The following is an 18,316-nucleotide window of genomic DNA, read 5'->3' on the forward strand; positions in this document are numbered from 1 at the left end:
CCTCAAATATTTTCCACTAAAAAGAGGGGCAGAAAAGTGATCAGACTGCATCCTGTCAAAGGCAGAAAATTTTGGAGACCTGGAAAACCAAGAGAGTCCCGTCGAGTTCAGGTCTCACAGGTTTCACTATATTTGCTTGCTACGCTTCACATACAAGACCTATCCTTAGCCCAGGTGTCACAGGATAAATCAGCCAGCAATACTGTCCCCTAGGACATACCAGGACAGCAGAAGGCGTGAGACAGCGCTATTATACAATTAATCCATTCCACAAATATTGGAGTACCAAACCCGTTGCCACCCAGTCAATTCTGATTCATAGTGACTGGCACTGTATTAAGGACTGGGAACATGAAGATAGGAAAGAAAGTCACAGATCCAGGCCTTGGGGGGTCTGTATCTAGTGGGGGTCAGGGACACAAAAAAAAACCACAAAAACCACACATAACGTAGGATTGCACATGGGGTCAAATGTTACGAAACAGCAGCATGGATTGCTCTGGAAGAAATGAGTCAGATGGGGGAAGGTCAGGGAAGTTTACTTGCAGAAGTGCTTTGAAGTTGAGAGCAGAAAGTGCAGAAGTTACCTGAAAGAGGGGGGGAAGAATATTCCAGGCAGTGGGAAGAGCGCCTGCATACCAGCAGTTCTTACCAGGAGCAGTCAGGTTGGGTTAATCTAGAAGCTTCATTCCATTTTACATATAAACACAGTGTTTTTTGCATGGTTTTAGTAACACTGAATTTTCCAGGAATGCAGTGACCATGTAAATTGAGAGAAGACATAACTTCACTTTGGGAATTCACCAACCATTGTTCACCACTCTGGAGTGAAGCACTGGCAGCAGCTCCGCTCAATGTGCTGGTGGTACAGGAGCAGCCAACACGCCACACCTAGGGCCACCTGCATTGTAGCTGTCACCTGCACAGTGCTTCTACCTGTAAGCAGCCACTCATGATGACTTGCAGCATTTCCATGTTAAAACACATAAGGTTCTATTATGAAGTGTTTCTGTTTATTCTCTTTTTATTTTCTAGTTAGAGAATTACATATCTATGTTTTTAGTTACATGGGTAGGAAGGTTATATTATTTATGAGTAGTTTTGAGTTCCACTCCAAGATAGATAGGCACTGAGTCAGACAGGGCTGAAAACCACTGACATCTGCAAACACCTCCTTCTGTGACAGGAGGAATCAGGCAGATATAAAAACGAATAGGAATGGTGCCCAGCTACCACTCCTGACAATTCTAATCAGGGCCACAATAGATGGATCCTGATTGAATGGGAGGAAAATGAGGAACAGAACCTCAAATTTCCAAAAAAAAAAAAAAAGACCCACTGGACTGATTGACACTGGAGGACTTCCTGAGACTACTGCCCTGAGATACTCTTCAAACCTTCAACCAAACCTGAGGTCACCTCATAGCTAAATAACAAATTGGCTCAAAAAATAATTAATATCATCCGTAAGTACTGTCCTCCTTTAAAAATCACCTATATGAGACCAAACAGCCAGCAAACACTTTAAAGCAAAGATGAGAATGTAAGGGGGCAGGGAAACTAGATTAATGGAAACAGATGAACCAGAATGGAAATATGTAATGAGGATGCTCATTCATTGTGAAGAATGTAACCTATGTCAGTGAACAACTTGCGTAGAAATTGTTGAATGGGAACTAAACTGCTGTGCAAGCCTTCACTGAAAACACAATAAAATGTTAAAACAACAACAACACACTAATAGTAGGTGTGGGGCTGGAGCCCAGAGAGCCAGAGGTGGTATAGTACAAGATGAGGCTGGAGTGAGGATGTGGGAAAATTGGAACCCTCATACACTGCTGGTGGGGGTTTTAAATGTTGCAGCCACTGTGGAAAACAGTCTGGCAGTTCCTCAGACTTTAAACATGGAGTTACTATGTTGTTGTTATCCTCGTTAGATGCCGTCAAGTCATTTTCGACTCATAGCGACCCCATGTAACAGAGTAGAACTGCCACACAGGGTTTTCTTGGCTGTAATCTTTACGGGAGCAGATCGCCAAGTCTTTCTCCTGCAGATCTCCTGGGTGGGTTTGAACCTCCAACCTTTCAGCTAGCAATCAACTGCTTAACCGTTTGCGCCTTGAGGGCTCCTTAGAGAATTAACACACGACTCAGCAGTTCCCCTCCTGGGTATGTTTCCAAGAGAAATGAAAACATGTGACCACAAATACTTGTACAGAAATGTTCACAGCAGCATTCTTCCTAACAGCCCAAAAGTGGAAACAACCCAAATGTCCATCAACTGATGAATGAATGAGCAAAATGTGGTGTATCCATACAATGGAAGAATATTCAGCCATAAAAAGGAACAAAGTACTGATACACACTATGTTATGGAATAACACTGAAAAAATTACACTAAGTAGAAAGGCCACAAACAAAAGGCCACATACTGTATGAATCCATTTTTATGAAATGTTCAGAAAAGGAAAATCCATAAAGACAAAAAGTAGATTAGTGGTTGTCAGAGGCTGGGGGGAGGGAGGAAAGGGGAGTGGCTGCTGAGTTTGGGATTTGTTTGGGGGGGTGATGAAAATGTTCGGAAATTAGATAGTGGTGATGGTCACAGGACATTGTGAACATATTAAAAACCATTGAACTGTACACTTTAAAAGAGTGAATTTTATGGTAGGTGAGTTATATCTCAATTTTTAAAAAGTAAACAAACAAACAAAAAAAAATGAGGCTAGAGAGATAGACAGGACCACACCACTCAAGGCCTCGTTGCTCATGCTGAGTTTTAATCTTCAGTCTCAGACTAACGGGGAGCCACTGAAGGTTTTAGGCATCCAGGTGCCAGTATAGGTTTGCATTTTAGCAAATCACTGTGAGAATGGACTGGAGATGGGCAAAAGTGGATGGCATTGAAGGGTGATGAAGGAGAGCAAGGTGTTGGGAACAAGGCCTGGTTTCGGACTTGTGCAACTTGTCGGAGGCAGAACCATTTGCTGGAAGACAGGAAAAGAGCCGTGCTGAAAGTAGTTTGTGATCACTGCTGTAAAAGAGGCACATAAGGCTTGATAAGATTATAGAGCTGGAAGACACTACCCTTGACTGGTGGGATCTGGGAAGACATTTTGCTAGAAGTGGCATTTGAGCAGAACTTTGCAGGGTACGGTTAAGACATACAAAGATTCGAGGGGCCCACTGGGAAGAAGAAATGGCATGAACAAATGTAAAGACTAAAACCAAACCAGTTGCCTTCGAGTGAGTCAATTCCAACTCATGACGCCCCCACGTGTGCCAAGTAGAACTGCACTCCATAGGGTTTTCAAGGCTGTGACCTTTCAGAAGCAGATTGCCAAGCCTTTCTTCTGAAGTGCCTCTGGGTGGGTTTGAACCACCAACCTTTTGGTTAGTAGACAGCACTTAACAGACCTCCCAGGGACTCCTGAGCAAAGGCATGGAGGCTGAAAAGTGCTCAAAGTTCAATAAGGTTCCGTGTGGCCAGGTATGTAGGTAAATAAAAATGGCGGTCATAATACTGGCCAGGAGACGCGTGTGATCTCATTTCTCACAACTACCCTGCGAGGTGTTCTCCCCGTTTCACAGGAACCCACATGGTTCAAAAAGGTCTCAGTGATTTACACTTGAGGTCACATGGTACGAAGTAGCTGGGCTTGTTTTTAATCTCAGGTCTATTTGGGAAAAAAGTTCACGAGGTGGGTTTGGGCCAATTTGTAGCATGTGGGCTTGATTTGATAGTTAAGGAAGTCATGCTTTCTCTTCTTGAATTGTAAAAATTGCTCCCCTCTGCGTCTCTGTTTTCTGTTACACATACCAATCACTTGAATCTTTCGATAACTAGTTTCCTTGAGGGAGAAATTGCGTTCATTGTTTGGAATAATGCAATCGGCCATGGCAGAGGTGATGAGTAACTCCTCCTGACACCTATACGTAGGGATGTGGGCTGTGTACAGTGTAGGTGCCAAGGAAATCATAACCTGCTAATGCTACAGCAAACTGGGCGATGACAGCTGTGTCGTATTAAACAGGAGACTACGTTCTTTCTGCCACTTAACCCCCTTGGCTTTGCTCTGGGCCATAAGTACCAAAAACAAATACATATTTGTTGAATTTTTGTTTCATTCTGTTTGGATTCCAGTTGTCAAGATACAATCATTTTCTTTTACATAAGGCATTTTAGAAAAATGTACTTGAATCTTTACCTTATGGTTTTAACAGCCATGGAAAAAGTCTTAACATACTTAAAGGGGAAAGAGGTGAGGCAGAAGAGAGGTCAGCAGGATAAAGGTATATTTATTAAAACTTAAGAACCAGAGCAAACTGACGTAGTTGGAGAGAAATGGAGGAAATGAAGGTGGACAAATACTCAGCAGGAGCCATCAACTCCTCTCATTAACTTCTGGGATTTCCAAGGCAGCGTTCTACTCTGCAGAGGCCTGGTGGTACAGTGGTTAGAAGCTTGGCTGCTAATCAAAAGGTCAGCGGTTCAAATCCATCAGCCACTCCTTGGAAACCCTATGGGGCAGTTCTACTCTGTCCTATAGGGTCGCTATTGACTCTAGGCAATGGATTTGGGTTTTTTTTAATGGGTATAAATTAGGCAATACAGGGTTAAGAATTAAGGCAATTTAAATTTGAAAGCTATATAACCAGCATGGTGGTAGAGCTGTTTTACTGAAGCCAAGTAAGTGAGTCCTTAAAGAGAGACACACAGTACTTCAAACCCCATTTCCACCACTTCTTGGCTGTGTGACTTTAAGCAAGTCACTACACCCTTCTGGGTCTTGGTTTCCTTATCAGGAAATGTTGTAGTTAGTTGCCTTTGAGTTGCTTCTGACTCTTAGTTCCTATCTCATAGGGTGGTAGTGAGAATTAAATGACATCATTCAGATACCTCTCCATCAATTGCAGCTATTATTCTGGGAACCAAAGGTGGTGGGCTGAGGCCAGACCCTGGAGAGCATTAAGTGTTATGCTAAGGAAGAGGAGGGGTGGGCTTCCAACCTGCTGGGCTCCAGAGAGGGGGATCCTAAACTCTGGCTGGAGCTCCTGTCTGGGGTTTCTGAGGTCTGTCTGGCTGTGGTTTTAGTTCTGACAGGAGGTAATGAAGGGCTGACCTGGGGTAGGGGCGTTGCTGAATGGCAACAGGGAGGGACCAGCGTGCTTGATGTTTTTTAATCAGGCAGCTACCTGGATACAGGGAGTGAGAGAGAGAGAGGGTTCAAAATAAAGTTACGGTCCTGGATGACCAGAGAGATAGTCATGCCATTAACAGGGATGGATTAAACTGAAGATAATGAAGAAGACATTTAGGAGATGGAGCTCAGAAAAGGCTTAAAGTGAGGGAATGTCTGTGGAATTCTGGTATGTGGCCATTTCTTGTCCTTAAATAACCTCTGAACATGCTGAAACAGGATCAGAATAAAGGGCAAAAACGACTCTGAATAAATTAGCAATTTTTTTTTTTTTTTATTGTAGCTTCTTAGCTAATGCTCCTCTGGGTCTGAGAAGCCCTGCTTCCAGCTCAGACAGTGCCCTCTGTTGGATATCTCAACCCAAACCGCAATCCTTTCAAGCTCCACAGAAGGTAAGAGACGGAAACATTTCCTGAGAGCCTCCCATGTGCCAAGCCCTTTACATACACTATTCTCATTCTAGCTTCAGTGTTACTCCATGAGAAGGTCACTGTTTCCAAGATGGGGAAGCTGAGGCACAGAGAGGCTAAGTACCACGCCCAAAGTCCTAAGTTCCAGTCGGAGCAGAGCTAAGATTGGAACCCGAGTAGGCAGCCTCCGAAGCCGGTGCTTCGCTCGCTATACCAAGCTGTACCTCTAAATGAGGAGGGTGACTAGATCAAAGGGAAAGCAGATGCTCCCCACAGGGACTCTAAAGAACCCGAAAGCACAGTTCTTTTCTTAAGGGAGTTAAGACCCAAACCAAACCCACTGCCATCGAGTCAATTCCAACTCATAGCGACCCTGTACTACAGAGTAGAACGGCCCCATAGGGTTTCCAAGGCTGTAATCTTTTATGGACGCAGACTGCCATATCTTTCTCCCTTGGAGTGGCTGGTGGGTTCAAATCGTCCACCTTTCAGTTAGCAGCTAAGTACTTTATCACTGTGCCACCAGGACTCCCTTTAAGGGACATAAGACCCAATCTTAAGGATTGAGGTTCAAACTTGACACGAATGTAATTATCATTCAAGCCTTCACACCTGGTCCTATGCACCAAGGGCACCAAGCCAGTCAAAGTAAATGGCCACAGGGCTTTTAAGAGGTTGATAAAAACACTGGAAGCTCACCAAGACTGAGAGTCATGAGGCTGCGTCCTTGGCTCTGCTTGCAGCTCACTGTGTGACCTTGATCAAGTCCTTCCCCCTTTTAGCCTCTTGACCGGCAAAAGCAGGGAAGTTCAACAGTGAATTTCCAGCTTTAAAATCTGCTGATGGTTGGTATTCTCTTTCAGGGGGACAATTTTGGCAGTAGACACAAAATTTAAAACATACACAGCAATTTACCTCACAATTCTACTTCTTGGAGTCTGTCCCTCAGAAATACACACTAGTGTATAGGACAGACACACAGGATGTTCACTGCAACCCATGAGTAATAATGGCCTAGTTGTCCACCATCAGGAGATTACCTAAATAAATTCTGACACACCTCTACCCTGAGAAGCTATGCAGCCAGGAAAAAGAACAAGGAAGGTATGCGAGTGGTGAAGTGGAAGTATGACTGTGATATAGCATTGAGTCAGGTATGTCAGGTGCTTTAATGCTTTCCCTACACCCAATAACGGTGGACTATTTGACGGGTGGGGAAATTGAAGGCTCTGGGCTCTGATTTTGAAGGTGCTTCCTATGACATGTATGATTAAACCCTTTGGGGATTTCTGCAAAGCTATTTATGTTCCTGCCCTTTGGGACTTATACCTACCACAATATTTATCACCCTGTATTGTAATTGTGTCCTCAAGCACAATGCTACTCCAAATACAGCCTATTGAATCTTATACTAAAAATCTGGGTATGTATTTTACACATCTTTGGTGTTTTCTAATCCCATTTTTCTTAAAATGCATTTCTATTGTATTTTGCGTAAATGTCCATCTGCAAGGTCCTTGGGTAGTGCAAACAGTGTGCTCTTGACTGCTAACCTAAAGATTGATGGCTTGAACCCATCCAGTGGCACTGTAGAAGAACGGCCTGGTGATCTGATTCCATAAAGTTACAGCCAAGAAAACCCTATTGAGCAGTTCTATTCTGTAACATATAGAGTCGACATGAGTCAGAATCAACTCGATAGCAATGAGTTTGGTTCGGGCTTTATCCATCTGCAACTACTGGAAATTTTTTAAAAACTGGTCCTTCAGCAGATATATTTTGAGAAGCACAGTCCTAATATACTGGGCTGCTGGAAATAAGACAGGGAACCCTAGGCTGCAGAAAATTCTACTGCCTCAAGCAGCTTGCTTGGCATGCCCCATAGCTTTACATTAAAATTCTGGTTCCCCTCTCCTTAACTGCTGCCCCAAACTAGAGGAAATTGGTGGAAACCAGTTTAGGCACCATGTTGACCTTCAGGATAACCTTTTAGCTCGTTAAATACCTCCCACATAGTAACTTCCCCACCTCTGGGTGCAGCTTAACAGCCATTTTCTGAATATGTGATGCATGAAGTTATACGTAAACCACTGCACCTTTGTGGTATGATTAAGAATGTTGCTGAAGTAACTTGTATGAACTTTCTACTTGTCAACCCCTTAAAAATAACCTTCCCCTCACCCTTGCTGAGCTGTCTTGGTGGCAGCAGCCCCAGCTGTTCCTTTCCTTGCCCAACGAAATAAAGGCGCCTTTCCATTCTTCCACCTCAGTCTCTCGTTTATTGGCTGAGATGAATCACGCTGAGCAGAACCTAGGATTTCCCCCGGCAACAGAGAGAATGGTCTGGCCCTGCTGCAGGCATTCCATAATCTTTGCTGTGAATGAATAAATTACTGAATAAATGGCTGAGAGAATGAGTGAGAGCTAGCCACAGGAAGAAAAAAATCTATTGAATCTAGGTTTATCATTTAGGTGAGGGTTCAAAGGGTGAGTGAGAGTGTAGGACTTCAGGTTCATGGTCAGACTCAGTATGAACATCATTAACCCCTCACTGTCTTAATTTTAAAGATGAAGCTGGAGAAACCTTTTTTTCTCAAGTCATAGACCAGCAGAGGAAAAATCCCAATGAGGGCTACATACGAATAAAAAAGCAACATTCAAGATTTTTTTTAAAATCAGGTAAGTTTAGAGGACTAAGCTAAACAATCTCCTTGGACCCTCCTATGAGTAACAGGAACACAGGGCATAGGCACAAAGATCCTATTTTAAGGCCCCTGTTGTAAGTGGGAAAGGAGCCCTGGTGTCACAGTGGTTAAGTGCTTGAAGACTAACTGAAGGGTCAGCGGTTGGAACCCACCAGCTGTTCTTTGGGAGAAAGATGCTGGATTCTGCTTCCATAAAGATTACAGCTTTGGAAGATCCTATGGGGCACTTCTACTCTGTCCTACAGGGTCGCTATGTGTCGAAATCCACTCAACAGCAATGGGTTTTTGGTTTAAGTGCAGGCTTTTGGACATACCTCATGGTGATGAAGTCAAGGGGCCACAAGATTCAGCCTTAGGGCACAGATTCCTCAAGTCTGTTTTGAAGCTCTTCAACTGTGTGAGAAAAACCTTCAGCCTGAAGTTTTTGCCTCTGAACATAAGGAAAAACTCCCCAGTCAAGAAGGCTGCCAGACACATCTTGCTCCGTTTTGAAAGTTCCCACTGGCACTTTCCAGAAACGAATAGATCTTCATGCTTAGAAAGATCTGGAATTACAAAAATGACATCTGATTTTTTTTTTAAGTTTTCCTGCAAAGCTGTGCAACAAAGAGGAGAGTTAGGATAGACTTGGTCCTAGTCCCAGGGTATACCCCTTCCTCTCTGTGTAGATCTTTAGGCAAGGTTCTTTATCCTCCCGTCTTAAGCCTCAGTCTCCACATCTGTGAAATGGAATAATACTAATAGTACCTGGGTTGATGTGAGGGTTAAATGTCAGGATGTGTGTAGAACATTCAGCTCAGGTCTGACAGAGTAAGCCTTCAATGAATACTAGCTGGGGCTCTTTCCAATCATAGGTCCCAGTGGAAACCCAAAGGGGTGCTGCGTGGCTATTTTCTGAACAGTGAAACAGTGAGGTTGTCTAAATCAGTGGTACCTGTGACTGTAGCTGATACTCTCCTCCACTGTCCACCTCCTGATGAATAACCCAAACCAAAACCGAAACAACCGGTTGCTGTCGAGTTGATTCTGACTCGTGGCAATGACTCCATGTGTGTCAGAGTAGAACTGTGCTCCAAAGGGTTTCCAGTCGCCAGGCCTTTCTTCAGAAGCACCTCCGGGTGGGCCTGGACTGCCAACCTTTTGGTTAGCAGCCAAACACTTTAACCCTTTACACCACCCAGGGATTCCAATACTAATAACTGCGTTGTCGTTGAGTTGATTCCGACTCATGGCAACCCCACGTGTTAAAGAGTCCAACTGATCCATAGAGTTTTTTGGCTGTAATCTTTATGGAAGAAGATTGGCACGGCTTTCTTCCAGGGAGCCACTGAATGGGTTCAAATCACCAACCTTTAGGTAAATAGTCGGATGCGAACCGTTTGCGCCACCCAGAAACCACTAACAACAGATAATATCGATGCAGCACTTAGCATGTGTGAGAAACAGTGATAGATGAGTGTCATGGATTGAATTATGTCCCCCCAAAAATGTGTGTATCAACTTGGTTAGGCCATGATTCCTAGTATTGTGTGGTTGTCCTCCATTTTGTGATTGTAATTTTATGTTAAAGAGGATTAGGGTGGGATTGTAACACCACCCTTACTCAGGTCACCTCCCTGATCCAATGTAAAGGGAGTTTCCCTGGGGTGTGGCCTGCACCACCTTTTATCTCTCAAGAGATAAAAGGGAAATAAGAGAGAGTAGGGGACCTCCTACCACCAAGAAAGCAGCACCAGGAGCAGAGCACCGGGTCCCTGCACCTGAGAAGCTCCTCAACCAGGGGAAGAGTGAGGACAAAGACCTTCCTCCAGAGCTGACAGAGAGACAAAGTCTTCCCTTGGAGCCAACACCCTGAATTTAGACTTGTAATCTACTAGACTTGAGAGAATAAACCTCTCATTGTTAAAGCCATCCACTTGTGGTATTTCTGTTGTAGCAGCACTAGATGACTAAGACAGCGAGGTCTTTATAATTTGGTGGAATTCTTGACATAACTCTCTGAAGTACTTACTCTTAGTAACCATTTTAGAGATGAGGATCAGAGAGGTGGGGTCTCTGTCCAAGCTCACCCAGCTGAGAGACAGTAGGGCCAGGATTTGAACTGGGCTCCCAACTGTGCTCCCGACCACCAGACACTTAGGCTCTTTGCTACCTTGTTCTCTTTTGTGTTTCCCAAGAGCATAAAACTGTGGGCATCTAGCTTTGGCTGGCTTTGCTGTTGTTCTTAAGCCGTTTTTATCATTGGTATAATTTTACATAAACTTGGCATTCCTTTAAAGACTTTTTTTTAATATGTTCAGTTCTTAAATATCCCCCGAGGGAAAAAAGTTTCTATAAATGATTTTGTTCTCCCTTCCATAACGCTGAACTTTATAAGTCTAAGTCACTGGATCTCCGTTAGCAAGTTGGTTGTTTGTTGATTTATTTTCATTCTGGAAGCTTCTCTTGATAGCTAACCACTCTCACTCCTCCTTAAAAAATCCCATGAGAAATTCGGATCAGATGCTGGAGCTGGGAGGCAGATCCGACGGAGGGCATCATGTTTCTAGAAGGCTCCTAGAAGGCAACAACCCTTGCAACCTGACTCTTACCTGACTTTTACCTGTAGGATTGTCTCAAGAGAAAAAAAAAAAAAAGACATAGGCACGCTTTCTGCTCCCAAACAGAATGATGTCTCTTTTTCAAAGGCAGAAACATGTGTAAGCCAATCATTTAAATTTGCCTGATCCTATAAAAGGCAGTATAGAAGGGTGGGGGCTCTGGAACCTACCTGCTTGAGTTTGAGTACCAGGTCTGCCACTTATCTGTGCAACCCTGGACAAGTTATCAACTTCTCTGTGCCTCAGTTTCCTTATCTATAAAGTAGGGGGGATAATGGTACCTATGTCCATAAGTTTTTGTGAAGATAAAATCGAGTTTGCCAAAGACTGAGGGGTTTCTGAGGATGCGGGACTTTCAAGGTTGTAAACGGGGATGAATTGATCACTTTATATAAGAAATGCGATGAAGAGATTGTACGTGTAAAACCCTTAGAACAGCACCTGTACGTGGTGAGTCGATTTCGACTCATAATGACCTCTAGGACAGAGTAGAATTGCCCCTTAGGGTTTTCAAGGAGCACCTGGTGGATTCAAACTGCCAACCTTTTGGTTAGCAGCCGTAGCTCTTAACTACTACGTCACCAGCGTTTCCCATCCAGTGCTGCTATAACAGAAATACCATAAATCAGTGCCTTTAACAAACAAATTAATTTTCTCATATTTTAGGAGGCTAGAAGTCCGAATTCAGGGCGCCAGCTCCAGGCAAAGGCTTTCCTCTCTCTGTCAGCCCTGGAGGGGGGTCCTTGTCTCTTCTGCGCTTCTGCTCCTGGGTGATTACCATGTGGCTGGGCATCTCTCTTTCCCCATCTCAACCTACCAGATTGTTTACTCTCTTTTATATCTCGAAAGAGACTGACTCAAGATACAGTCTACACTAATCCTGCCTTGTTAACATAACAAAGACAACACATTCCCAAATGGGTTTATAACCACGGGCATAGAGGTTAGGATCTACAACACATATTTTGGGGGGCCATAATTCAGTCTATAACAACATCCTAAGCAGATACACACACAAAACAAACACATCGCCATCAAGTTGATGCTGACTCAAAGCAACCCTATAGGATAGAGTAAAACTGCCCCATTGGGTTTCCAAGGCTGTAAATCTTTACAGAAGCAGAGTGTTGTATCTTTCTCCAGTGGAGCGGCTGGTGGGTTCGAACCGAAGACTTTTCAGTTAGCAGCTGAGTACTTAACCACTGTGCCACCAGGGCTCATTCACACACATATACACTCACACAGATACACACATACACACACTCCATTTATTTTCGACCCACTGCACCCTGTCTGACAAGTTGCCAACATTTAAAAATAAGGAAGTCTCATAAAACTGTCCAGCCTCTCTTAGGGAATCAGAAGGCCTGCCCAGTATGGGGCCTGCAGTCACACAGCCACAGCCGCACAGGCTGGTGGTGAGTCCTTACACGGGGCAGGATCTCCCTGTCCTCTGCAACGCCCACCCTGCCACATCCCTCTTTCAGTTGCCAGCCTGGGCCATGAAACCAATCACGTTTATGACACACACCGCCCCCCACCCTCAGCTGATGCACTTTCTACTGTCTGTGCAAAGTCAGTGTACTCACCAGCATCTAGCATGCACCTGGCACGTAGTTGGGGTGCAATAAATATTTGCTGAATGGATGAGTGAATAATTGAATGAATGGATGCCCTCCCTCCTCCCTAAATCCTATTGGACACACCACTCATTTTGACATTTAATCACACCCTTCCTTGAAAGATTCACTAATTTGCTGCCCCCAGTGGCGACCACCTCAGTATATATTATTAAAACTCAAATCTGATCTCTTCATTCCCCAGCTCTAAGCCTTCAGGAGAGTTCCAGCACCACACAGCCTTTGAGGCCCTAACTGAGCAGGTTCCCACCTACTTTTCTAGCCCTCATCTCCAGAGGGAGCCCCCATTGCACACCCATGCCCCACCCAATCTCTGACCACACAGGGCTTTCTCCCCACCCCCACTCCTCCATGTGGAGCTCCCTGGAATGCCTTCTCCCCCGCCCCAACTGCCTCTAGCAAACTCCTACTCATTCTTCAGACCTAGCGCCAACCAAAGTCACTTCACCCATGAGACACTCCAGACCCCCTGGGGCTGACTTAATCACTGTCTTCTGGCTCCCACCCCTCTCTTTCATACCCTGGCCTTAGCACTGAGAAATAGCTTAAAATAGCAGCTGGTGTCTTCTGGGCCCTCGCTGTGTGCCAGGCACAGAGCAGGCTTTATAGAATTCATTCCCCACACCCATCCTGAGGCCCAGCCTGGAGGGCCCCCCGGCCCCAGAGAACACATGGACCACTTTCCTATCTCCAACTTTCCAGAAAGCCGTCCCTGCCACCGTATTTGAACATTTTCTTCCTCCCTCTCCACCTCACTACTAGGCCTCCTGGGCCCTCTCTTGCTTCCTTTATCTCCAAAGCTCTTATCACCATCTAACACATATATTTGAATAATTTATTTCTGTATTCTGTCTCTGCCCACTAGAGTGTAAGCTCCACAGGGACACAGGTTTTGGTCATGTCTTTGTCACTACTGTATCTTAACATCGAGAGTAGTGCCTGGCACATAATAGGCACTCAGTAAGTGCTTACTAAGTCAAAGAAAAGCCGTTGCCATTGAGTCAGCTCTGACTCATAGTGACCTTATAGGACAGATTAGAACTGCCCCATAGGATTTCCAAGGAGCAGCTGGTGGATTTGAACTGCCGACCTTTTGGTTAACAGCTGAGCTCTTAACCACTGTGCCACCAGGGCTCCAAGTCAAAGAAGGTAAGTATTATTACCATGTTCATTTTGCCCCTGAGAAAGGTGGGCTTTAGAGATGAAGACACATGCCCAGAGTTCTACAGTGGGATGGTGGTAGAGCTAGGATGTGAAACCCACCCCTCCTCACCATGGTCAATTCTAACATCCACTCCCTTAGGTTGCTGGGCCCACCACCTCTAGAGGACATGGGGTAGTTCTCTCTTCATGGTCTGACTTCTCAGCTAGACTGAGTTCCTTGAAGGCAAGAATTCTGTTCTATTCACATTTGTACCTCCCTGTCTGATCCTTGGTAGGCACTCAAGGAATGTTTGCTGAATCTATCTGTATGTGGAACATGAAGTGCCGACTGGTAGGAATCATATCTCTGTTCTTTTTTTTAACTTTACCTCTACACTAAGCATGGTGTTATATACACAGCTGGGGCTTCATAAATACTTGATAAATTAATGACTACTATTTTTTTTTTATCATGGCAGCCCACCACCATCTGTCAGTTTATCATACTATAGTGACTTGCATGTTGCTATGAAGCTGGAAGCTATGTCACCGGTATTTCAAATACCAGTAGGGTCACCCACGATGGACAGGTTTTGATAGAGCTTCCAGACTAAGACAGACTAGGAAGAAAGACCTGACGATCTACTTCTGAAAATTAGCCAGTGAAAACAATATGAATCACAACAGCATATTGTCTGACACATCGTAGTGCTGGAAGATGAGCCCCCTAGGTTAAAGACACTCAAAATACACAGTGGTCACATCAATGGACTTGAGCATACTAATGATCATGATGATGGCACAGGACCAGGCAGTGTTTCCTTCTGTTGTGTGTGAGGCTGTCATGAGTCAGAGTCGGCTTGAGGGCAACTAACAAGAAGAACATTATGTTGGGTAATGAGGATAATAAAAAGAATTAAACAGCAATAATGACAATAACAAATAACATTTATGGAATCCTTACTCTTTTTGGGTCCTATTCAAGTCCTTTTATGTGAATGAAGACAATTAATTATCTTATCATCTTTATTTGACAGATGAGGAAATGGAGGTTCAGAGAAGTCAAGAACCTGCTCAAGTGCACACTGCTAGTAAATGGAAGAGGCAGGACTTGAATGTAGGCATTTGGCTGAGTCATGCTCTTAACGACCACTCTAGGCTGCTTTTCAACCTAAGAGAAGATGTCCATTAAAAGGCTGCCCTGCGTGAAAACAGTAAGAATGGTTTATTACAAATTTCCATTTTATTTCAAGGAAGTTTTTCAGAAGCTTTGGTAGGCGTGATAGTTAAGGTTGTGGGTCAACTTGCTGGGCCATGATTCTCAGTGGTTTGGCAATTATTTCATGATGTAGTTATCCTCCATTTTGTGATATGATGTAATCACCTCCAGGATGTGATCAGCCAATCATTTGTACGGGGAGTTTCATCAGGGGTGTGGCCTATATCCAATATATATAGATGATGTGGCAAAGCTCACTGGCTTTTGCTCACTCTGGATCCTGTATCCAACTTGTCATCATTTGACCTCCGGTTTTGGGGACTTGAGCCATAGACCTGCAGTATTGCCTGACACATCTTGGATTCTTCAGCCTCCACAGCCTGTGAGCCAGCAGCCTGCCATCTTACCTACTGATCTTGGACTCAACAGCCACCATAGCCCACAAGCCAGCAGCCTGCCATCTTAGCTGCCAATCTTGAGTTCTTCAGCCCCTGTAGCTATGTGAGTCAGGAGAAGCCTCCAGCCTGACAACTGACCCACAGACTTGGGACTTGCCAGCCTCTATGACTGTGTGCGCCATTTCCTTGAGATAAATCTCCCTCTCTCTCTTTCTATATATATATATATACACACTTCACTGATTTTGCTTCTCTAGAGAACCCAGCCTAAAATAGTAGGCAACATTATTTGCCAAATAATAACCACTAATATTTGTACCTCACTTTATGGCTTGCAGAGCAGTTTTGTGTATAGTTTCTCATCTGATCACCACAACAAACCAATGAGGTAGGCATTATCTTGTTTTATAAAAAAAAAAAAAAAAAATTATAGAGGAGGAATATGAGGCTCTGAGCAGTTAAGGGAACAAAGTCAAGGTCACCCAGCCAGCAAGGAGCAGAGCAAGACCTCAAGTTAACATTTATCAGCTTAAAAAAAAAAAATTAATCTGCCTGCCTCCAAATATAAACAACCTTCATACTACTGAAAATTAAATGAGATAATCCATGGAAAAGTACTTAGCCCAGTTCCTGGCACTTGGTGAGTCCCTCATAAATGTTAGCTATCATCATCTTTATCAATACCTTGTAGGAACCGGGATATTTTGGTTGAATACTGCAGCCTGCATGTTGACCTTGACAGAAAGATTACTCTTTTCATTTCAGTTCATCCCTGGTAATGTTGAAATAACGATCAATCTCCATTATCCCTGGGGTACCATAGAATGTTAAGAGCTGGAAGGGTTTATGGAGATGATCTCATCCAGTGCCTGTACTTTACAGACAGAGAAATTGAATCTCAGGGAGGGAAAAGGTCAGAAAGCAAACCTGTGGCTGAACCAAGTCAAGGGTAAGACACACGCACAGAGCCCGGCACCTACTGCCTCTCATAAAGATAGGGTTTACCCGAAAGTGCATTTAGCTTCTTCAATCAGGAGATAATTCATTAGTTTCCGTGGCTGTGAGCACCACCAGCCAGGCCCCACACACAAAGCAGTAAAGTATTATGAGGTATTGACGAGAAAACAGATCATGTGATTTAATTCCACCTCTGCTAAAGGGCTTAAAATGCTTTGGTGAGTAGTATGAGATTCTAAGTATACACTTCAACTCTTTCTCAAAGAATTATTAACTAGCTCCATCAAAATGAGCTTGAGCAATCAAGGAGAAAAAGAGCTGGCAAGAGGAATTCCTTGAAAAAAATTTCACCAACAGGATATATGACTTTTCGCCATCTCTCTCTCTCTCTCTCTCCTTAATTCTAAGCGTTGGAAGAGGAAGGAATGAAAAAGGTATTATGTAAGATGTGAATTACTAAAACTAATCGTGGAAAATTACAACTCTTGAGACTTCACAGTGTAGGTTTCAAATGAACACAACAGGATATTTGTAGAACTTAAAGACAGAAAGTATTTAAAGGGAAGATAAAGCAGAGGGGTAAAAACGCTCTAACTTCATTCAGAGGGTGGAGATGGGCCAGGGAAGCCTCACGGTATGTGGGTGAGGTGATTTCTGATAGCCCACTCCCAGCTAACTACTTTGTGAACCTATAATTTACAGTCCATAACATCACACACTCACCTTACTTATCTCCCTAACCCACTGAGTATTAATCTCCCAGGCATGGGACTAGCTTTTCATTCCACACACAGGTCTTGATCAGCTTTAGCTTGAGGATTTGGGGGTGGGGAGGGATGATGGACAGAAATAAGATTAGGGTCAGTCTCAAACCATAGTAAACAGGAATATAAACCCTTCTCTATGCTGTTTCTCTGGGTTTCCCAAGAAAGGCTGGAATTCAGGCCCTGTGAATGAACTTGTGGACATACCAGCTCTAGGAATGAACGGGCTCCCCTCCTTCACAGCACCTTTATCAAATTCAAACTATTTTCCACATTCCTCCTTTACACAACCCAAGCGCACTTGTGACGCAGACCTCAGAGCAAACTCTGGCCTGGCCCTTCCTTCTAGAAAGGAAAGTCCAAGTAAGGAGGGATACCACACCCGGGGGAGGGGAGAGAGGCATGACGACACCTCCAAGAATGCAGAGCCCACGCAGGTGCGTTGGCACCTACTGACTTCCTTTTTAAAGGGCCTGATAAATCAGTACTGATAACAGTAATAAAACTCAACCACCCAACAATCGCCCACACAGAGCTAGGGCCCCCCGCTCTTAGGGCGAGGCCCTGCCAAATAGAGAGAGAAGGGTGAATGCTGTGAATGAAGAGCCCTCAAGGTGGTGACGTAGCTTCTAGTCCGTGGTTCTCAAAGTGTGGTCTAGGGACCCTTGGAAGTCCCTGAGATCTCTCTGGGGATTCACAAGGTCAAAATTATTTCCATAATTGTAAGATGTCATTTGCCCTTCTCGTCATCCCCCATTGACTCACAAGCACACAATGGAGCTTTCCAGAAGGGACAAGACATGTGCATCAACACTCTGACGACTACAGGACTGTGTGCTTCTGTATTCCTGTGTTTTAAATACTTGTTTTAATCCTAATAAAACAAATATTGATAGACGTAACACACACAAAATATTTTGGGGTCCTCCATAATTTTTAAGTGTATAAAGGGTCTTGAGGTCAAAAAGTTTGACAACTGCTGTACTAGTCCAGTTAAGAGAGTTACAGTTTAGGCCCTGAGGCTTCCCCATGGTGACATCACATCTTTATTTCCAGCTCAGCTTGAATCACATGAAAAAACCCACTGCCATCGAGTCGATTCCGACTCATAGCGACCCTATAGGACAGATATGAGTAACATAGTAGGTACTTTTGAACAAGGGGGTGAAAAGGCTGCCTTATTATTATTCAGCTTGGGATGGTATCCTTTCCATCTGTACCTCCACCCAGAAATGCCCATGAAAACGTTAAGTTCTGTACAAACTTTGCGCAACTGGAA

This window comes from Loxodonta africana, chromosome 24 (genome assembly GCF_030014295.1).
Source record: "Loxodonta africana isolate mLoxAfr1 chromosome 24, mLoxAfr1.hap2, whole genome shotgun sequence".
Lineage (NCBI taxonomy): Eukaryota > Metazoa > Chordata > Mammalia > Proboscidea > Elephantidae > Loxodonta > Loxodonta africana.